The 22,479-nt window shown below is 56.7% G+C and overlaps 1 protein-coding gene across 1 annotated transcript in view; it reads right to left on the reverse strand.

The window, feature by feature from the left end:
* CDC42EP4 (CDC42 effector protein 4) overlaps positions 1-15,505 on the reverse strand; it is a 27,389-nt gene extending 11,884 nt beyond the window's left edge. Inside the window, exon 1 of the mRNA XM_045299640.1 lies at positions 15,421-15,505. The gene's annotated coding sequence lies outside the window, so the exon portion shown is untranslated. The remainder of the gene's footprint in view (positions 1-15,420) is intronic.
* Positions 15,506-22,479: the final 6,974 nt, after the last annotated feature.

Consider the following 22,479-nt stretch of genomic DNA (forward strand, 5'->3'; position numbering starts at 1 on the left):
GAGAGACAAGAAAGGCAAGGCTCACCAAGCCATCCATCTCTCCGCCCCTCAGTCAATCCCACCTGCGTTTATCAGCCAGGCTGGCACAATAAACTGTCTCATCGCTGTACAAACCTATCCTTCTATATATACATACATAAGATCCCAAGTGTCCTGGTTTGTTTTTCCTAGGGAACCCTGCCTAACACAAGCGGGAAGCCAACCACAGAGCCACCAGTGCCCAGAAGGAAAACAGGCAGTAGAGAAAAAGTTTAGGGGCCCCGTGATTAACGAAACGATAGAGGGCATCAGGTGCACACACGCACGGCTAAGTCCAAGTATTGCTGCCACGGACGGCTCGGATCACACACGCACAGGCTTCCTCCAAACAACAACAACACAGGTGTGAATCTGCCTCTGTGACGGGTGGACAGGCCCACCAAATCCTCCCGGTCATATACCCAAGTCTCCTTACTAACCCCCGCCAAAACCCAAACTCACTGCCATCGGGTCGATGCTGACTCACAGCGACCCTACCGGGCAGGGTGGGTTTCCAAGACTAACTTTCCACAGGAGTAAGTGCCTTTCGTGACTGTGGTGGCACGCTGGGCTACAACCTACATGGTCCACAGTTGGAAGCCACCAGCATCTCCAAGGGACAAAGTCGGGGGCTTTCTAGTCTCATAAACGGTTAGTCTCAGAGACTCACAGAGGGCAGTTCTACCCTGTCCTGTGCCCACTGACATCGAATCAGTGCAGACCCGCCGTGACTGACCTGTGGGTGTCCGAGACGGGAACTCTTTACAGGAGCAGAAAGCCCAGTCTTTCTCCTGAGGAGCTGCTGTTGGTTTCAAATTGCCGACCATGCGGCTTGCAGCCCAACACTTAAGCACTGCAGCCCCAGGGGCCCGTGTTCCACAGGGTCACTTTAAGTCGGCATCAACTGGATGGCAGAGCGTGAGGGCATCTGACGCGTCATTTCAACGTAAGACAGAGGTCGGCGCAGAAGGTGACAGTGACTGCTCGGGGACGGCAGGGACCTTCTCAAGGTCATGGGATGACCGAGAGGACTTGGGAGAAGTCTGAAGAAAGCGGAGAACCACGCGGAGGAGCAGAGGACCGGGAAGGTCGTGCTGAGGAATCCTTTTCCGTTCTTGACAAGGCATCTGGCCGTCCTCAAAGGGTCCCAGGGTTGTCCCAGGAGAATCTCGAGGGGGGACGTCACCCCGCCTACCTGACAGCCCTGACCTTGCCTCTTCAGACATCCTTTTGTTCCTGGTACTCACAGGAGCCATCAGAAGGAACGAGAAGTCAGTACTCTGAGGACGGGGCAGCACACTTGCCTATTCCACGTGCTGTGCACGGGAGGGGGAGCGAGCTTGGGGTTTTTCAGGGGGCGGGTTGGAAAGACAGACCCGGATGGAGAAGACGCTGCTGGAACCACCAGCCCCACACCTGGACGCTGCTCTCAGGTGAGCAGGTCTTTCTGATGTTCGAGCGGATGCTTTTCAACGCATCCTCAGACAGACAGACAGACGAGTGATCTGAAGGTGGTTGGTTACCTGTCGGACTGCTAGCCGCAAGGTCAGTGGCTCGAAAGCACCAGCCGCTCCCAGGGAGAAACACTGGCCTTTCTACTCCTTTAAATGCTGCTGTGTGGACCCTGTCCCAGGGGATCAGTCTGAGTCCAAATGGACTCGTGGGCAGTGAGTGGTTTGAGCCCCCGGGAGTGTGGGGGTGGTGGTGGTGGGTGAGGCCTGCATGAGAGGAAGGGCCCAGGGATGGGTCATTCTCCATTTGAGTCAGAATTGCCCCCAAAGCAGCAACAGCAGTCCGTGGACCTACCACCAACCGTGTGCTCTGAGCTTCCAGTGGTCCTTCTCTTGGGAAAGCAAGCCCAAGCAACAGAAATGGACGTTTTCTGTCCACTCGGCTCTGGTCCTTCTTGCCGTGTCCTCGGAGAGGCTCAAAGACAGCAGCCTCTGGGTCACCCTCCTTGAAACACCCACTTCCCTGACACTTGAGGGGGGGCCCAGCCTGAGAGCAGGTAGCCCAGGGCTTTGCATATGCTGTTGGGGCTGACCCAAGGGGCGGGGTGAATGTCACAGAGCTGGTATGGGGCCAGATGCAGTCTCCTGCCGTCTAATCTCAAGGTCTTTCCCTGAGAATACCTGTTCCACTCATTAGCTGGCACCAGGCTAATCTCCCATCTGTTAGCAACCTGTCCTCATCAAGGGCAGGGGAAGGGAGGTGGGGGTGGGTTGGAACCGAAGGAGGAAGCAGCTCACCTCCCCCTCTCTGCCCCCACCCCCACCAAGTTGCTGGCATTTGGTGCCACCAAGTTGAACCAGGGCTGCACAGCCTGGCCCCAGAGCTGCCCAACTCACCGTGATCCCAGCACCAGGTGGTTGGAGAGTACCTGCAACTCTAACCAGGTTCCTTCAAACCTGGCTTTAAGAGGAGGTCATTCCGTCACCTTCCTATCTGGATATCTTTCAAAAAGAGGAAAGGAGGAGGGGGCGGAGCCCTGCACAGATGTTCACCGCAGGCTTACGCACAAGCAAGAGGCTGGAGACAAGAAGGGAAAGGCGCTAAGGCCACTCAGGCCCACGGACCCAACTGATTGTCCATCCGGTGAGAAACCGCCCGCCACGTCCTATTCGGTGGGGGAAAGGAACAAAACACCCAAATGCAAACAGGGTGGGGAAGCAGAGGAATGTAGGACTTAGGTTACGCTTGGGAGGGAAACAGGCCCCTTTAAAAGGAAAAGGTGAAAAAAATAAAAATAAAAGGAAAAGGTGTTCTCTTGAACGTGGTAATATTGTCTCAGTAAAACCCCCAACACAAAAACCCAAGGCACCAAAGGATTAAGGTGGAGGTTTACCTTTAGAACCAGCTTAAAACGATCCAGTTCTCATAGCTTGGGCGTCAGCCCAGCACGAGGTACTTCCTGGGGGCTGAGGGAGGACAGGACTCCACCCCACCACAGCCTCGCCCATGAAGTCCCCTTCCCATGTTTGTCCTCGGCCCCTCCCTCCCCCAAACTCCGGCCAGGTGGCTCCTGCTCACGTGCGTGTTAGGTCTGCCCTTGTCCTACACCCCTGAGGAGGCGGAAGGGGGGTGCGCCACAGCACCCTGTTGGCAGGTGAAGCTGGGAGACGGGACACCTGGCCCCCACCCCCACCCAAGAACTCCATTCCCCAACAGCTGCTTCCTGATGCTTGAGCCTCCAGAGCCGGGCAGGAGATGAGAGATAGCCACCCGCCCACCGCTCCGGAGATGGGCCCTTTTCCAGTGTTATCGAAGCCCGGAGTTGGAGGCCAGCTTCTAACAGCACGGCTCCCAGGAGCCCCGAGGAGAGATCCCAGGCAGGTGCAGGGCTGCTGCCTTCACAGCCCCCCACTTGCTCGGGCAGATGGCTCCGAGGGAGCAGAGAAAGGGAGACAGGGCACAAGCCACATCTGGGCAACCAGAACCGGTGCTTCCGGCTGCCCGCCGAGCCCTGCACAGAAATAGTATAACCGGCCCGCTCGCTGGGGCCTGCTGTGTGGCGGGCACGATGTGGACATAAAGTTAAGCTATACTCATGGCATCCCTGCCAGGAGGGTGTCCCGAGGGCTCGTTGCACAGAAAGGAGAAATGAAGGCTGTGAAGGGAACCCATTTCTCTAAGACCTTAGGGTGCTTGCGTGGTGTCTGCAGGAGGGGCACCCCGACCCGGGAAGCATCATTCTTTAGCCCTTGAGACCAAGACTCACTGGACTGACTCATTAAGGATTTGCAAACACCACCCCTGCCCCCTTCCGCCCTCCAGGGCAGCATTTGAAGTCAGCTCCCTGGGTGGCGCAGAGAGTTCAATGATCAATTGCTAGGGGGAAGGTTGGTGGTTCAAACCCAGGCAGAGGTACTGGGGAAGACAGACCTTGGGATCTGTTTCCAAGAGGTCCCCGTGCTGAAAATCCTACGGCTCGGTTCTACTGTGCGTTAGGTGTCAGCAGGGCCACCACGGCCTGATGGCCACTAATAGCAACAGTTGCAGGGTCGCTGCGACAACTGCAGCAGCCGCTTCCAACCCAGGACTCTTGCTTCTTCCCACCGAGTAGCCTCCCGTGCACACACCCACCCACCCACCCACCCACCCCAGCCCACGCCCGGCATGCCCAGGAGCAGGCTCCACACACAGACCTGCCTCTCGGATCGTGGATCGGCAGCTCTGCTTTCTCAGCCTGTTCTTTGATGGGCTGGTACCCAAGCCCGGGCAACAGAGCCTGACCGCCTGCCTAGCCCTGCTCTGGAAACTTCCCAGGCTGGGGGCCCAAGCTCGCTCCTTCCACCCTCCCTGCCTACCAGCCAATCCCCAGCAGGCCCACTGGCCCAGCAGGGCGGCTGTCCGGCCACACCCGGCCAATCCCATTTCCTGGAGGTCAGCATCCTCTGTCTAGGAGGTGCCCTCTGGAGGAAGCGAAAGTGAACGGGCCCCAATCTCACTCACTACTTGCTTTCCGGAGCATGTGGGGCTGGGGAGGGCAGGGATGGCGAAGGGCACGATCAGGACACTGGAGAAGGGCACCACCAGAAAACTCCCTGCCATCGGGTGGATCCCGACTCACAGTGACCCTTCGGGACAGGGTAGCCCTGCCCCCTTGTGAGTTTCCGAGAGGGTAACTCTTCATGGGAATGGACAGCCTTATCTTTCTCCCGAGGAGCAGCGGTTGGTGGTTTCGAACTACTGACCTTGTGGTTAGCAGCCCAACACTATGCCAAGGCAGAAGCAAACAGACCACACCAGGGCTTCTCAGCGACTCCACTTTCTGCTGCCTCTCTGTTGGGTGTTAGGTGCCTTCCAGGTGGTTCTGACTCAGGGATCCTTTTATACAAGGGAATGAAACGGCCCATGGGGCCCTGCACCACCCTCACGATCAGCCATGGGGATGTCAATTCATCTCTCCGAGGGGTTCCCTCTCTTTTCCTTTGGGCTGGCCTTCTACTTTTCCAAGCTGGCTGTCCCTTTCCAAGGCCGGGTCCCCTCTGCTGAATAAATCCAGAGGACATGCGTCAAAGCCAGGCCGTCCCCACTTCTCAGGAGGATCCTGGCTGTTCTTCCGAACCACATCCCTGCCTTCTGCTGACAGGCAGTCCATGGTATTCTTCGCCAACACAGAGCAAGCCCATTCACGGTGCAGCTTTTCATAAGCCTAGGAGGTGATGGAACCTACCACCGCGTGGGCCAAAGCCCCGGTCATCCTCAGAGCGACATCTTTGCTTCTGAACGCTTCAAACGAGGTGGCTTGTAGCAGATGAGCCAATGTGATAGATACATCATCCGATCCCGACAGCTGCTTCCACAGGTGCCAACCCTGAGTCCAAGGAAAGCAAAGTCTTCGACAACTTCAAGGTCTTCTCTGTGGCACGATGCTGCTCCCGGTCCAGTTCTGAGGGTCTGCGCCGTCTTTACCAGCATGCGGATCCAAACTGAAGGCAGGAACTTCATGTCCTTCAGCAAGCGCTTCAAGTCCTCTTCACCTGCAGCATGCAAGGTTGTACCACCTGCCTACCACAGGTCGCTAATGAGTCCACCTCCCCCCCTGAAGCCGCGTGCTTCTCCAGAGTCCGGCTTCTTGGATCGTGTGTTCAGCAGACAGGATTGCACCTTACTGCACAGCGATTCCAGTTATAAAGCGGGCAGTATCCCGCTTCTGGCCCAGGAAACTGCCTCTTGGTCTGGGTACAGGTTCTGGTATGAGCATCTTTCATGGCTTGTAAAGAAACACAGAAAATCTCTTTCCATTACCTACTCCTTGTTCCACGTCTTCTGAATCGGGCTTGGGTTTCTGGCAGTTCCCTGTCAAGGTACGACTGCCACGGTGAGATAGATAAGGTTTACTGTGCCAACCTGGCCAATGAACACGTCTGATTAATTGAAGAGCGGAGAGATAAATGGCTCAGTGAACCTCGCCTTTCTGGTTCTTGGGTCTCTTGCTCTCTGATGGTCAGACCCGTGTGTGGCTGCCTTAGCCAGTTCTCTGCCTCAGCTGGCAAGGCTTAATTCCTGCAAGACATCCCTAAGGAGAAGCCACATGGACCTAGCCCGATGCAGCCCTGGGTGCAGGAGGAGCCGTGTGGAGACCCTGCCAGCCTGAGATGCTGACACGCTCACTGATTCGGCTTTCCTCCTGCAGTCAGCGTCCGTCATTGCGTGTGTTTTGTGAGATGGCGGAGGACTCTGTAGATTGGTGTCAGACATACGGGCTAATGTTGGACTTAAGGGCTTGGCCAGCACTGGGTTGGGATGCTTTCTTAATGTACACTTACCCTTTATATAAAACTCTCTCTTAAGTACATGTGAGTTTCTGTGGATGTGTTTCCCTAGTTTATCCACTTACCCCTAAAAGAAAAACATTTTAACCAAACATGTCCCCATGGGGCCATGGCTGCCCTGCGTGTTACACACGGTGTAGCACTGGGCTCTGTCCGCCGGGTTTTCTTGGGGGGAGGCTTCGTGGATGAGGATCACCAGGCTTTTCTTCTTCAGTGTCGCTGGGTGGGTTAGAACTACCAACCTTTTAGTTAGCAGCTGAGCACAAACCGTTTGCACCACCCACGGCCCTGCATTAATACCCGGGGGTCCAGTGTGGTGGTCAGCAGCCTCAGTCAGTCAGTGAGTACTTGCAATGGAGTAGGTGCAAAGAGGATACAATTCAAAGACTCAGGATGCCGGAAAAAAAAGAAGAATATACAATATCCAGGGAATACCCCATGCTGAACTTCGGGTGCTATTTTGGACTGATCTGATTAGATGAAATGTGTGGGCTTTGTCTGTTTCTGCTTACTCTTACAAAAACAGTCAGTGCCCACACGAGCTGCCCAGTCCTTACTGACCCACGGCGACCCCACGTTTCAGATCCGAACTGTGCTGCACAGATTTTCAGTGGCTGGGATCAGTAAGATTTTCCCCAGGTGCCCCGATGGAGTAGTGGTCATGTTAATCACAAGGTCAGAGGCTTGAGACCACCAGCTGCTCACTGGGAGAAACAAGAGGCTTTCTACTCCCGCAAAGAGTGACAGTCTCAGAAACCCACAGGGGCAGTTCTACTCTGTCCTTTGGGGTCCCTATGAGCCGGTGGCAGTGAGGGTGATCAATAAGAAGTGGATCACCAAGCCTTTCTTCGAAGGTACACGTAGGGTGGCTTTGAACTACTAACCTTCCGGTTTGAGCTGAGGATCTTCCCTGTCTCTGCCGCCCAGGCACATGAAACAGAGCTATGAGACACTGTATAAATTACATATGGGTTTTCAATTGCTTTCAGTGGAATACCAGGGATTCCACTAATTTCCTCTTTATCATACATGTAACACTTTGTATTGTAGCTACGTGACTGAAGCAGGCCATTGTTCACTTTTGGGTGAAAATAATTACATGTTAGTGAATAACGCTACATTTCTCTAGAGGTCCTAGTATTTCAGGTTCTCCATCCAGCTGGCCGCTGGTGGATGCTTGATCTCTTCCAGACTCTGGCTCTAACTCTGTAACCAAAACCCTCCCTGCTTGGCCCCTGCACACCCATCCGTAACAATTTCCACGAGTTAGAATCTTGGAAGCTAGCAAAAACTACTTTTTGTTTTCTATTGCTATCTCGAACTCGACCAAGGTTTTATCCAAAGTACAGTCCCGGCAACAGAAGCTGATGGGTGTCTGACACCAGCCAAGATCCTTTCTTTGGCTGCACTGAGAAAGACACACAGACACACACCACACCCCTGGCCACCAACTGATCTCCTGCAGCTCTCTGCTTACTAACAAGCGTGGCTATTTGAGGACGATTGCCATTGGTTTGTCTCTGCCCATGCAGACCCGGCGACCCCAAGAAGGAGTTCCACGCCGTCCCACAGGCTCCCTGTGCATCGGGATCAACTCCGTGGCAGTGGCCGGATACTGCCGCCGGTCCACGGTCTTTCTCTTGGCGTTTGCTCACTTGCCGCCTCTCCTCCATTTTTTTTCTTCTCTCTCCCTCCATTTTTTATACAATGGAAGGAATATGCCCTTTTCCTGGGAATGTTACTTCTTTAAATATTAAATCCATTTCGATCTCTGAGGCATTCTATGCTCTGCAAGAGTGACAATCTCAGAAGCCCCTGCCTACAGGGTCACCATGAGTCAGAATCAACTCAATTGAGTTTTTGGTTTGGGAGTTCAGCGTTTAAAGAGATGTGTGACTCTTTCCATAAACTGGAGGGTGTGAAAAACCACTAAGCAGAGTCTGACTCACAGCGACCCTATATAGGATTTAGGAAACTGTAAATCTTTACACGAGCAGTCAGTGGGCTTGAACCACCAACCTTATGGTCGGCAGCTCAACACCTATCCCAAAGCAACACGAGGGCTCCTGCCCCCACCTTGTTTCCTGCGTGGTTTTAGCCGGCACATGAGAGTATCTATAGTCTCGTACACACTTTCATCAGCTTTACGATGAAACCGCTGGGGTTTTGTCAGTAGACAAGCCCAGTGTCGGAAACTTAACAATCTCGCCTCCTCCATTCCTTGTTGATACCTTGTTCCGTACAGCATCATGTCAGAGCACTGTTGCCGGCCGGAGCATCTCAAACGCACCTCCAGCATTCCACACGGGAGCTCTCAGCCACAGACGGTCCCTGGGTGCTCAAAAGGTGGCCAATGCCACCGAGAAACCCAATTTCACATTTCAATTATTTAGGATGTAGAGGCAGGTGCTGGAGGCCATGCTTGAAAACTATGTATGCCTGGGGCACCCTGAACAGGCAGCTCAGCTTTTTCAACTGTCGTTTCATGCACTTCAAACCCAGATCTTCGGGCACCAGACTGGCACGGGCAGCTGCCAAAGACACGGGGTGTCTTGTTTTATTTTGAAGAACAGAGAATGTAAACTATCTCAAAAAGGAGCCCTGGTGGTGGAGTGGTTATGTGTTGAGCTACTGACTGTCACGTCAGCAGTTCGAAACCACCAGCTGCTCTGCAGGAGAAAAAACGGCCTTTCTACTCTTGCAAAGAGCTAACAGGCTCAGAAATTCACAGGGCAGGTCTACCCTGTCCCATAGGTCCACTGTGAGTCAGCATCACCTCGATGGCAATGAGTTGGGAAACTGTTTTTATATCATTACATGGTGCCTGAATAATATTTTGGGATGCAATGAGTTCAATAAAATATAGCTGGGCTGCTAACCACAGCCAGCAATTCAAACCCACCATCAGCTCCTCAGGAGAAAGATGAGGCTGTCTGGTCCCATAAAGAGTGACAGCCTCAGAGACCCAAAGGGCCAGTTGTACTGTCCTGTAGGGTCTCTGTGAGTCAGGATTGACTCACAGAAATGAGTGTTAGTTGATCCTTTCTCCAGCCTCAGGGCAGGAACTCGTGGAAACTCCCTGGGCCAGGGACCCTGAGGAAGTATCTGTCACAAAGAGAACTTGATTGAACGTCCATTCTGCACCCAACCAAACGCACTGCCATCGAGTCAATACCGACTCACAGCGATGCTACACGACAGGCTAGCCCTGCCCCCCTGGGTTTCCTGACTGTAAATCCTTACCGGAAGCAGAAAGCATCGCCTGTCTCCTGCAGAGAGCTGGGCCTTTGGAATGCTGAGGGCCCAGACACTTTGTGCAAGATGTCATCTTTCCATTAAACCGCCTTGTTATCTACCCGTCCCACACTGTCCCGGGGGTCTGTAAGGGTTCACCTCACAGATTCGTTCTTCCCCAAACCCCAGGGAGCTTTTATCAGCACTCCCATTTTGCCGGGAGGAAAACGGATGATTCCAGAGGGTACCAGTGCTATCCAGGTCAGTCTGTGGAAAGCTTGGCACTGAGAGGAATCAATGTTCATCTGAACCTGCCACACACACCATTCCCAAGAGTTCTGAGGGGGTGGAGTGGGGACCCAGGCCCTTGCTAAAGGCCACAGATGCCCGGACAGCCACTGGACATGCATAAAACTCCAAGTTCAAATGTCTTGAGTCTTAAGTGTCCCAGAGCCCCTCAATTCCCAGGGAAAGCGCTGATCAACCCTGAGAATTCTAAATCTCAGGTCCCCAGGACTGCCACTCTGTCCACTTCACTCCTTTGTCCCAGCCTCCATTTCCACCCTTGCAGCAGAGCCATTAGCCTCTGGGTCAGGGGGGAGGGTGGCCAGGGAGAGAGATGCCAGGGCAGCCACCCACTGGCAGCAGGGTGGAGGAGAAAGCCTTCCTGCAGCCCGGGAGCAGGGCAGCCCAGAGCAGGAGGCGGTCCGGGAGAGGGGTAGGCCAGAGAGGGGAGTGACAGGAAGCCACAAGCCAGGAGTCAAGGCAACCACGGGAACCAGTGAGTCAAGGACATCCGGCAGCCTCACGGGTTTACGAGGTCTGTTCTGGAGTCCCCAGCTGAGCCACCAGATCCGTCCCAGGGGGAGAAAGGGGAACATGGTAGCGGGGTCCTCTGTGCAGCTGACAGGGCTGCCCGTCCCTGCTGGAAAGGGCTCCTCCCTCCTGCCCCATCTCAGAAGGAAGCAGTGCTGGGCTTGCAATCAGATCCCAGGCCCTGTTTTGTTTCACTTTGCTTCTCCCAAGAGGGAACACTGGGTTCTGGCCAACCAGCAGGGAGGGGGACAGGGAACTCCTGGGTCTCACGGTGGGGGGAGCCCACAAGTGGGGGATGTGGGGTAAAGAGCCTGGGCCTGGGTTACAACTGCTCAGCCCGGCACGTCAGGTGCCCTGGGTGACTTTCCTCATGAGCCCTGAGAAGGTGTGGACAACTGTCTGTCCCTCCCAGTCAACAGGATGGGCTGCCGGCTCCTCACGGGTGCCCAGAGCTGCCTCAGAAGAAAGGCCTGGTGATCTACGGCCTGAAAACCCTAAAAGGCCCGGTTCTCCTGGCACACGTGGGCTTGCTGTGAGCCGGAACGAATTAGACAGAACCTGGGCTTTGTTTGTTTGGGGGGGGGGGGGGCGTCAGACCACAGCACTGTCACAGGGTGACCTGTCAGTCACGCTGGATTTACCTCCAGCTCTCCCTTCGGAGGTCAGGGGACTTCCGGCATGGCCAGGGGCCCCCTGAGCACTGTCACCTGCTGCCCTGAATCCAAAGGGGTCACAGTATTGGCCTGGGAGATATACCTCACCGGAAAGGCTTCTGGGTGAGGCAGGGGCCAGGGCCAGGGCCTCCTCAGGCCTCGGTCCCCAGGTCCTCTCTGCTTGCCCTCTGCAGATGGCTCTCGGGTTTATTCAGTGACCTGTCCTCCAGGCCTCTGCTCCCCCCACCTCTCCTTTAAACCTCTGATGACACAGGTGAGGGGAGCCTGGCTTCTCTCAGGTAGGGCTCGGGCGGTTTCTCCTTTCACTTTGCTAAGGGCTGACGAAGAAGCCCTGGTGGCATCAGGGTTACAAGCCGGGCTGCTAACCTCCAGGCCAGCAGTTCGAAACCACCAGCCGCTCCTTGAGAGAGCAACAAGGCTTTCTCCACCCCTAAGAGTGACAGTCTCAGAAACTCACAGGGCACTTCTACCCTGCTCTATAGGGTTTCCATGAGTCACAATGGCCCCGGGGACCCTTAACGATCAGCCGACTCACAAAGTGACCCTGTAGGGTAGAGGAGATTGGTCCCACAGGATCTCCAGGACAAGCTGTCTCCCGAGTGGATGTGGGGAGAGGTGGAGAAAGGGCAACTCAAACCAAACTCACTCACAGTGGCCCGACAGGGCAGGGTGGAACTTCCCCTCGGGTGTCCCAGGCTGGAACTGTTAACAGGAGGAGAGAACCCTGTCTTTTTCCCCAGGGAACGGTGGCTGTTGGTTTCGAACTGCTAAACTTTCAGAACTCAGCTAAACTCCTAACCACTATACCACCAGGTCTCCTGGGAAGAAAGTCCCTCTCCTTTTTACTTTAGGACATGGGCTAGGAGTAACCCAGAAATGGAAGGGTGGGGAATCCCAGTTGCCACTAGCCACAAAGGATGTGCAAAGGCCCAGTCCAATCTAGCCCCACCCCTCCTCCACACAGTCCTTGGGGTCATGAGCAGAGGGTCATCACTCACTGCCAAACAGCCCACCACGAGGCCTTGTGGAGGGGGCCCTTTTGTGGCCTCTAGGGGTCTCTCCTAGCCTCTGATGGAGACTGAAAACCCCAGGGCTTCCCCTTCTGATGCTTCAAGGGCAATGTTCCAAGGGGCACAGAAGGGCTGCACTGATGGGACCCCAAGGGGGGAGGGGCTGAGAACAGACACTGGGATGTGGGGCCTAGGCTCATTTAGGGGACCAAGAACATGGCCCCACCCCCACCCCACCTCCCATCTCGGTGCCCTGGCTTCCCAGATGCCCTCGTCCTGAGAGCCACAAAAAAGGGCAGTCCTGAGTCCAAAGCAATTCTCCTGGGCCGCCTGACATGTTCCAACTCCTCCCATGCACGCTCCAAGTTTGAGTGGACTGGCAGGAGGGGGAACCCCTTCCTCAGCGTGGGAGGCGGAGCGGGGAACTCCAGTGGCTCTGTCCCTGGCAAAAGTGGGCTGGGAAGCCAGCGCTGCAAGCTGGCAGTGCCAGGGGGTGCGGGGGCCTCCATAGTATTCTGGCTGGCTGGAAGCCCGAATCTCCTGGAGGAGGTGGGTCTGAGCCCCTGCTTAAGGGGCCCGGGACCTCAGAGTAGGAACGTGGGAAACGAAGTCTTTCAAACTTCCTTCCCGACTAAGCACACGCGAGGGAGCGCCATGTCCGGTTACCACGTCAACCCCCCTCCCCCCCCTCCGCCTTCTTCCAGTTCCCTGCCAGAAAGGGAGGGTGGAACGGGGACAGACACAGGCACCCCAGAACTCAGGCTAGAAGCAGCCTGCAGGACATCCTGCCACATGCCCCTGTGCAGTCCGGGAGCTGGGTTCCCTTTCCCAAGGTGGAGGGCAACCCCCATACTGTAGGTCACCAGATCCCAGATCTGCATGGGTCAATTCGGATTGCTCAACAACCCCCACCCTTGCCCCACCCCCAGCCTTATCTCTGGTATCAATCCAAGGCCCTTTCCTCCAAGGAACAGGCGCCTCCCTGCCTCCCTCCCCCAGGGAGACTTGATCCAGGCCAGCTTGGGCTTCTTCCTCTCCAGTCCAACACAAACCAGGGAGAGAAGCAGGATATCAGGACCAGTATCAAAACACCTTGGCTGCCACACCTGGGCACAGCCTGTCCACTCCACTGGGCCAGGGAGTTAGATTCCGGGAACTAGTGCCAATCCCAAGCCCTTCTGGGAAAACTCCAGCCTTATACAGGGGCCTCTCTTGGGCCCCCTTGCCCATACCCCAGATCTTAAGATCTATGTCCCCCTGCTTTGTCTACAAGACTCCAGTTTGCTCGGCCACCCCAGGTTCTGGGCTTGGGCTGTCCGGGCTCTCCAAGGCAGTGGAGAGAAGTAGAGTCCGCAAGGCCCTGGGGAGGTGTGGAGGGGGTAACATGGGCTGTGTCTGAGAGAGATGAGAGGAGACAGGAGTCCCACAGAGGCAGAACCCTAGACCATAGGAGGACGGGGTAGAAGTGAGGGCCTGAGTTAAGGAGTTTAGTTGAGTCACTGGACAGCAAGCAGCAGGGACCCACCCCCAAACTGCCAGCTCCCAGGAGCAGGCTGCCTCTCCAACAGGCCCCTCACCAGGACTCCCAAGAGGGCAGGAAAGCCCACTCTGGCGACTCCCAGCCACCTCTGTGGGAAAGAGCAGCTGTCCAAAAGGAGTGGCAGGCAGGTCAGAGTCCAAACTGGGATGAGATAATTCAGTCTAGGTGACCGGTGACACGACCCATGGTAGCTCCCCTGGCTCACAAGAGGGCCAGCTACCCACCCCCAGGCAGTGACACCCCCAGGCATCCCTCAGGGGTCTGACTGTAGAAATCTTGTTTTGTAGGCCCTAGGCTGCCTGGAGGCTGGATCTTGACTGCACTGGGGCCCTTTTCGGGGAGTTCGAGTTCCACAGCTCCACTCGCCCTCCTTTGTGGCCCGCTCTTTGTTCTGTTCAAACTCAATATGTCCCCCCACTGGGGCCCCCCTCCTCCACCCAAGCCCAGCCAGGGGGTGGGGGCCGGTGGGAGTTACTGGAAAGCCCGCCTTGGGCAGAGAAGTTTCATCGCAGGGGGCCTTCTGCAGCCGGCCCCTGGGCCCCTCATTGTTTACGCTCCGGGCGCGGGTGGGAGCGCGCTCTGCAGTCCAGATGGCTGCGGGCCCAAGGGGGGAGATGGGCTCTCCAGCGCCCCTGTCCCCCGCAGAACCGCTCAACAACCTGGGCGCAGCCAAAGGGCCACGAGAGCCGCTCTCGGATGGCCGGGGGTGGGGGGCGGGGTGGACACGGGAGAAGTTTCGAGAAAAGAAAACGCAGTGTCTTTCCCTCCAGTCTCCCGGGGAGAAAAAGCAAACTTCCACCGCCCAGAGCAGCTGGAGCTCGTCAGGCCGGCCCGGGGAACCTGGTTTGAGTTAGCAGCGAGCACCCCTCCCCCCGCAGCCGGCCTGGCCCTTTTGCACGCGCGCGCGCGCGCGCACACACAGGCACACTCACGGCCGGTCCCTCGCCCTCTGTACACACGCGCGCGCACACACTCCGGGTACAGTCTCCTCCTGGGAGCACAGCGCCCGGGTCCGGGCACTCACCGCGACCTCCGGATCCCCAGCAGTCGCGGGGACGCACCCGGGAGCTGGGCAGTTTTGTAGCCCGCCCGGGGGGCGCTCTGCGGCGAGGGCGGAGCCGGCGGCGGCGGTTCGGGCCCAACCGCTCCCCGCTAGGGATTAAATCATTAACCAGCCGCTCGGGGCCGCGGACACTGGGGCCAGGACGCTCGGGGGCCCTAGCTCGGGGCCCGATCCTCCCGGGCGGAGGCGGAGGCAGGATTTGCTCCGTGGCCAGGCTCTTCCTGGTGGCTCCTGCCCCTCCTTTCTCCCGGCGGTGACACTGGGTGGCGTGGGGGTGCAGTGCTGCGGTTGGGGGGCTACGAGAGCGAGTGCGGGTGCGCTCGCCGCCGCCACTCCGCGCGCTGAATTCGGATCTTCCCCGAGAGAAGTCTGCGCGCACACGCCCCCTTCGCCGAGCCCGCGCCGCCACGGGGGAGCTCGGGCCCACTCGCACCCGTACCCCGTTTCTGGGCGGAGGGTCGGCCTTGGAAAGGCCCAAGCCTCCCACCCGGGCAGCGTCCTGAGCCAGGCAGCGAGTTCGAGTCTGGGGAAGGGAAAACGAGCCGCGCGCAGACGCCCCTTCTTCAGGGTTCCAGCTCCGCTCCGACACTGGTCTCGGCTCCGGGGTCCCAGGGACCTGAGCCCCCTCGCGCGCATTCCGGCCTCGGGCATACGGGAGGGGGGTCTCCGCGCCCTTCCCCAGCCCCCACCCCTGGCTTTTTCAATCCACTCCGCCCTCGCGGAGCACACCCAGGCCGCGCAGGGTCCAGGCGGCTGTCAGGGCTGGAAGTGGGTGTCTGTCGCCTACCTCGGTGGCCGGAGGCCTGAGCGTGGGGCTGGGGCTGCAGGGCGCTCCGCTCGGCGGGTCCCGCGCGGCGCCCGGGGAGGCGGCCCATGGCAGCGCGGGCGCTCGTTTCTCCGCGGCTCTCGGGCGGCCGGGGCGGGAGCGGCCGGGACAGTCCCCTTACAGGCCCCTCCCGCGCCTCCCGCCCCGCCCCGCCCCGTTGACATCACGCCGCCTCCGCAGCCAATGGCATGGTGGGACCGTGGCCCGGGACACGCCCCTTCCAGGCTCCTCCCGCCCCGCCCCGTTGACGTCACGCCGCCTCCGCAGCCAATGGCGTGCTGGCACCGCGGCCCGGCCGCTCCGGCCTCCTCAGTTCAAATCCCCGTGCCAGGGACTTGAGACGCTCCACGTGGAGAGGCCGGGGCCGGGAAGTAGGCCAGCACCCTGGCCGGCGGGGCCCGGGGCGCCAGTCGCGCTGCGCACTAGCCCCTGTCCCCCATCTGGGCCCTTAGAGTCTAAGGGTCAGGGGTGTGCCTCCCGCCGGGGCTGGGCGCGCGGCCCTGGTGAAGCCCTTCCCGATTCCTTCCAAGCAGAGACCGGAAAGGAATGATCCAAGACCCATTTCCCGCTCCCTCCCGGAGCCGCTGACCCGCCGGTCTGGTACCCACGGGAGCTCGGAGTGGCGGCGCCAAGCTCGGATTCTATCCCAGACTCTTACGGGAACTCAGAGCGGAGGAGGATTGGGCAGCGTGACCTGCATTTGGTCATTTCTCTTCCCCAAGTCTGCGGTTTCTCTCCGGGGTCCGAATCCTCTCTGCTGTTGGTGTAAATCAACTTCCCGGGTCCAAAGGCCAGTGGCCAATTTTCAAGGAAAGTGAACCCAAGCCCCTTGGCCGCTAGCAACTCCCCCACGAGGGCTTTTAGGGGAAGGGTCTCAGGCCTGAGGATCCCACTGGGGACATTGCACACCCTTTCTCATCTGTGCAGTCCCAAACACCAAGCCTCAGGGCATCTTGGGGATCAAACCCCAAACCAGACTCCTAGAATGTGGGGCTTCTGAGATACTTGAGAGGCAGACCCACATAGGTTCCGGCCCTTATTGGCTTAAGGTGCACGCTGCCTCCCTTGTCTCCTTTACCTGCCCCAGAGTACATAAGACCCAAATGCTCCCCCAGCACTGCTGGGCCCATCTGGATGGTGAAGGGATCATTGTCCAGGAGAGACAGGGCTTAATAAAGAGCAGCGATGTAGGAAGGAAGTGAAATGAACTGGTGGCTGTCATGGCCTGGGGCCCCACAGCCCCCATCCCACAACAGCATTCCTGGCTCCTGGCGTCTTCAAATCCAGGAGGCACATTGGAAAGGACGGAAAGGCTTGGGATTCCAGCTCGACATTTCCTAGCTGGACATGTTACATCTGTAAAATGGGAACCCTGACCCTACTTCTGTGTGAAAACAGGTATGACAGGAGAGAGACCCTGGACCCGAAGGCCAGGGGCCCCGGTGGTGCTCCGGTCACACACTGGGCCGCGAAGGACATGGCCAGAGGGAGAAAGAGAGGGCTTCTACTGCTGTTACCAATGACAGTCTCAAGAACTCAGGGGCAGTTGTGAGTCAGCATCCACTCAGTGGCTGTGAGTTGGGTTTGGGTTTTGATTATTGCCTCCGCTCCCCACCTTCAGTCTTCCCAGTTGGAAGCCCTCTCCAAGAGCCCCCTGCCCCCTCCTAAAGAGGCCGACTAACTCTGGTTCCTTTCCCTGGCTCTGCTTCCTCCGCTATTCTCCTTCCACCCACTTGTAGCACCCTTCCTTCCGGCCTTGCAGTTGGTAGCTGGTGTCCTGCAGGCCCTAGCTGATAGCAACCCCACGCACAGCAGAATGAAGCCTGCCCAGTCCTACACCGTCCCCACACGCACTTGTGAACCAGGCCTTGTGATTGGTAACATTTTGATTGGTTGATTTTATTTTTTTTTTTGGAAGTTGATATCAGGCCTTTCTTCTTCCTCCATGTTGGGCTGGAATCTCAGCGGAAACCTGTTCAGCATTTGAACACACATGCCTCCACTGACAGATGGTGGTGACGGGAATCAATCCCAGGTTTCCTGCTTCTACAGAAACCAACCACACTCACGGCCTTGAGTCCACTCCAACTTCTAGGGACTCTAGAGGGCCCCCTGTGGGCTTCCCAGACTGCAAATCTTTATGAAATTAGAAAGCCTCATCTTTCACCTTCAGAGTGGCTAGTGGTTTAGAACTGCTAACCTTTCAGTTAACTCCCTTCCCCCTCAGGTGTAACCCACTAGGCCACTAGGGCTCCACCATTCTACCTCGGGGCCACCACTGTCTCCTTTGGGGACTTGTAGGTGTTAGTTGCCAGGAAGTGGATGCCAATTTAGGCCAATTCCCTGTGTGCCCGGCAGCGCTGCCCTGGGGGCTTCCCTGGCTGTGTCCTATCAGAAGCTGATCACCAGGTATGTTTTTGGAGACGTTCTGGGTGGTTTACAACCACCCGTGTTTCATGTCGTCAGCCAGGGGCTCCTCCTTTTGGGGCTCTTGAAAACTCCAGACTTTGGGTCAATGTTGACTCACAGCAATCCTGTAGGACAGAGTAGAACTGCCCCTGTGGTTTCTGAGACTGCGACTCTTTTCAGAAGTATAAAGCTTCATCTGTCTCCTGCAGAGCAGCTGGTGGTTTCAAACTGCGGACCTTGCCAATAACCAAAATCCAAACTCACTGCACTGAGTCGATGATGCTGATTTATAGCAACCCTCTAGGGCAGGGTAGAACTGTGCCTGGGTTTCCGAGACTGGGACTCTTTACTGCTATGAAAGCCCCATATTTCTCTAGGGGAGCAGCCGTTGGTTTTGAACTGCTGGTCTGGCCAATAGCAGGGGACAAATAGCATGCACTAAAACATATATTATACACAGAACATGGTGTTGGCAAATGCTGGTATGTGTATGTGTGGGGTGGGGAGGGGGCAGGGAGGCGCAGGCCCACACAGCTGCAAGGATCTCAAAGTCCAAATCCCCTCCGCAGGCCCCAGCGGCTTCCAGCAGGCCCAGACACACGCCTAGGCCTAAAGGCTTATAGGCCCAGTTACACCAGAGGTGTAGTTAAGACCGCAAATCCCTCTGTATAGCCAGAGGCTTTGAGCTTGCCAAAAAAATCAGGTAGCTATTCAAGCCTCCAATTCCCATCTGGGTACCTTCCCCCTGATGATGACTCAGAATCAACTTGATGGCAGTGAACTTGGTACTTGGCTTTGGCATTTGTCTCCCAGGGAGCCTTGGTGGCACTGGGGATTAAGCATGGGGCTTCGATTGGCCAGGTTTATAGTTCAAACGCAGCTACCTCACTCCCTGGGGGGAAAGGTGAGGCTGCCTGCCCCTGTAAAGACCCAGTCTCTGAAACCCTCCAGAGCTGGGTGTCAGACTCTGCCACCAGTCACAGTCAGTGGACTGGGCGTTAGTGGAGCCCCAGTGGCACAGCCAGTTAAGGCTGGCTGTTCACCGAAAGGTTGACTGTTTGAACCCACCAGCTGCTCTGCAGGGGAAAGGGAGGCAGTCGGCTTCCAAAAAGATGCACAACCTTGGAAGCCTGAGAGTGACTGTGAGTCGGGGGCCGATGGACGTGTAGCTACTTGGCCATCCCTGCCATAAAAGGGCAGGTGAGGTTAGTAATCCCCTTTCCCCAGAGAGAAGCTGAGGGGGGTGGTCCCCCTCATTCTAGAGGAGTGCTTGCCATCATGAGCATTCTGAGATGAGCTGCCTTCCAAAGCCCCTTCCCTGTGAATGCTCTGCCTTTTGTTCCAAGTCTCATGCCTTCTCTGAGGGTAGAGGCGATGACCCTGAGTGTCCAACCCAGGGTCCATCAGAGCACCCCAGGAACTGAGCCCTGCTGAGAGCACACAGTGTGGGGTGGAGCCATGGCCCCTTGTATCAAGGGACTGTCACCTGAGGTTGCTGGGCAGAGGATCTGCTGCCCCTGGCCCTCTGTTGCTGGGAACGACATGGAGACCATCTCTGGTTAAGAACTTAGCTACTAGCCCAAAGGTTGGAAGTTCAAAGCCATCCAAAGGTACCTTGGGAGACAGGTCTGGCAATCTGCTTCCAAGCCCCAGGCAGCACACCCGGGAATGGTAAGAGCCACTGCCCTGTGGGATCAGGAAGTCACAAGGTGTAGGAATCAACTCACGGCAGTGGCCTCAGCCCCGGGATGACAAGGTTCTCACCCACGGCAATGGCACAGGGAATTCACAGACCGAATTCATGATTAAAGGGCTGGTGAAGGTGTGTTAACAAGTTGGAACACAAGTGAGAATTGCTCAGGGCAGAGTTGTTCATCAGGTCTCATTACAAAGTTCTTTCTGGGCTGCTAATAGATGCCCAAAGGGCATGCCACACCATTATAAGCCTCAACCAGAAGGCCTGCAGCTCAAACTCCATGGGTCAGCAAACCCAGCTCCTTGAAATAAGTGCCCAGAGGCACCCCATTCTAATAAGCCTAAACCCCAAAGCACACAAACCCAGCTCCCCCAAGCAAGCACCCAGCACCCACAAGTCTGCCCCTTGCTTAAAAAGTATCCAACTTTCCTTGCTCCAAGGGCTGGGAAGGCCATCGCTCTGTCACGTGCTCTGGCTCCTGGTCCTGCTGCTGCTCCTCTGAATCCAGGAGGTTTGATCCAGGCAGGGATCTCCGGTCCAGAGGACACGCCCCACGGCTGCCTCTTGCTTGTAGTAAAGTCCCCGCTCCTGCTTCTCAGGGGGGGAGGGGTTAATTTTATAAGCGGCAGGATGGTTATCACAATGGAGCCTGTTCACAATTACAGGTGAATCCTATCAGTATCTGAAATAGACAAGCTCATATCACCACGTGTAAGCAGAACTGTCCCAGAACACTTTTCCTTGGGGGCATTTTCCCAGACCCCTCCCCTGGCCTTGGCCTGGCAGAGGGCATCTGTTTTAACATCACAATGACATGCAGGTTTGTAAGTGCCCTTAGACTCTAAGTGGTTCTCAACCTTCCTAATGCTGTGACCCTTTAATACAGTTCCTCATGTTGTGGCGACCCCCCCAACCATAAAATTCTTTTCGTTGCTACTTCATCAGTATAATTTTGCTACTATTAGGAATCAGGCGACCCCTGTGAAAGGGTCCTTCGATCCCCAAAGGGGTCAAGACCCACAGGTTGAGAACCACTGCCTTAGAGCAATTCTTGTTTCAAATACCCCTGTCCCCTTTATCAAGAGACGCTGTAAGTCTTTCTCTCGGAGACAGGAGTGTTCATTTCCCACCCCCGCTAGGAGGACAAGCTAGAGACAAAATCCAGGAATTCCGGGACTAAAACAAGGCAGCTGAAACTTTACCTAAATAGATTTTGCTTTACGGATGCCAATCCCACTTAGTGAGACATGTATTTTAACTTGCTTTTTCTTCCGCTTTCTGTGTTCTACCCTCCCTGAATAATGTAAAAGAAACTTTACAGGACACCACCCCATAGCAGGCAAGGGACTGGCTGACCCTCTGGGGCCCCGGGGCAGTCAGAGCACACCAAAGGGTGGGCCATGCCAGCAGGCTCCCTAGGGGACAGCGTTCCCAGAGCTTCAGTATGGTTGGCACACAGTAGGTTTGCCACATGGATGAATGAGCAGAGGCCAGGTCTGCTGTCTGTGCAGTGTGCTCTCTCACGCTGGTCCATGGACACTCGGTGAGTCCGGCTGGCCGTTTCTACGGGGTCACACCTCCTGACAGAATGACAGCTCCTGAGAACTGGCAGGGAGGCCTGGGTGGAGCACGGTGTCTGAGGAGAGGTACCAGGCACTAGCCCTGGCTCCAGTCTGGACACGCTCTGGACAGGAGTTGGCAGCCAGGATGATCTGTGCCCACAGAAGAGATGTGGTGAGCCGTGGGTGGTGGCAGAGCAATATGGGGGTATGCAGGAACTGCGCCCCGGCATGGACTCTGACCTCTGGCTGTAACTATGACTGTGAGCTTGCAGGTGGGCTGTCTAGGGTCCGAGCTGCATCCATAAGGAGGGCGGTGGGAGGGTGGGAGGTCTTTAGAAGCAAGGCAGAGATTGGTCTTTAGAAGCTGGGCGCTCACTCTGGGAACTGCTGGGTCCAGTGGAAGGGGCCAAGGGGGTCGCCCAGTCAAGCTTTACTTTTGTGGTGCCCTTGGTCCCTCTGCCAGGTGATGGACAGCCACTCAGGAGTCCCCTCTGCCACTGCACAGCCATGCTATTACCACACTCCCCAGGCCACTGAGCTGGACCTTTCTAGGAAGGTGGGAGATGAGGGTCAACTCCAGGAAGGTGGGAAATGAGGATCAACTCCAGGAAGCTGGGAGCTGAGGGTCAACTCCTTGACCATCTGGGAGGGCACGGCGTAGACGAGTGGTACAGCCTGAGTTCTCCACTGTGGAGAATAAGGTGCAACAGCTTCAGGGAAAGATATTCTGAAGCAGGAACCCTGGGAGGGATCCGCTGTGACTCGCTGGGTTCCTGGGGCTCAGAGCTACCCCCACCAGGGGACCCCAGGGTCCACAGGAGAGCCCAGTCTGACCTTCGAGGGTCCAAAGGCCTCGGGTAGACCACAGGCCCTGGAGTCGGCCAGTCGTGGGCTCACATCCCAGAGGTTTTTCCTCATCAGATGGGAGCAGGTGGGCACCCACCTCGGGGAGGTACTATGTGGTTGATAGGTAACACAAGTAAGAGCCAAGGGCAGAGCCGGGCCTCCCCCAAACCCCCCAGAGGCTTGCCACTGACGCAGGCAAGGCTTTCCAGTTGGGGCAGCCTCTGCCTTGAGCAGAAAGTGGGTGCAACCCCCACTTAGCGTTTCCCGGAATTGTGCTCACAGAAAAAATGAAACCACGTTATCTGTAGGAGCAGTGCTGGACTTCTGATAAAGGGGCAGGCCGGGCTTTGGGGGGCTTTCCCAGAGGGGCCGCGCTTCTGCTCCTGTCTCAGGGAAGGAGTAGGCAGAGGCCCAGCCTGCCAGAGCAGACACCCCCTGAGTCTCCAACCCACCACCATGCAGCAGATTCTGATCCCAGGGATGGGAAGGAAGGGGCGAGTTGGTACA

This window comes from Echinops telfairi, unplaced genomic scaffold, assembly GCF_000313985.2.
Source record: "Echinops telfairi isolate 266 unplaced genomic scaffold, ASM31398v2 ScPeMD7_7458;HRSCAF=8496, whole genome shotgun sequence".
Lineage (NCBI taxonomy): Eukaryota > Metazoa > Chordata > Mammalia > Afrosoricida > Tenrecidae > Echinops > Echinops telfairi.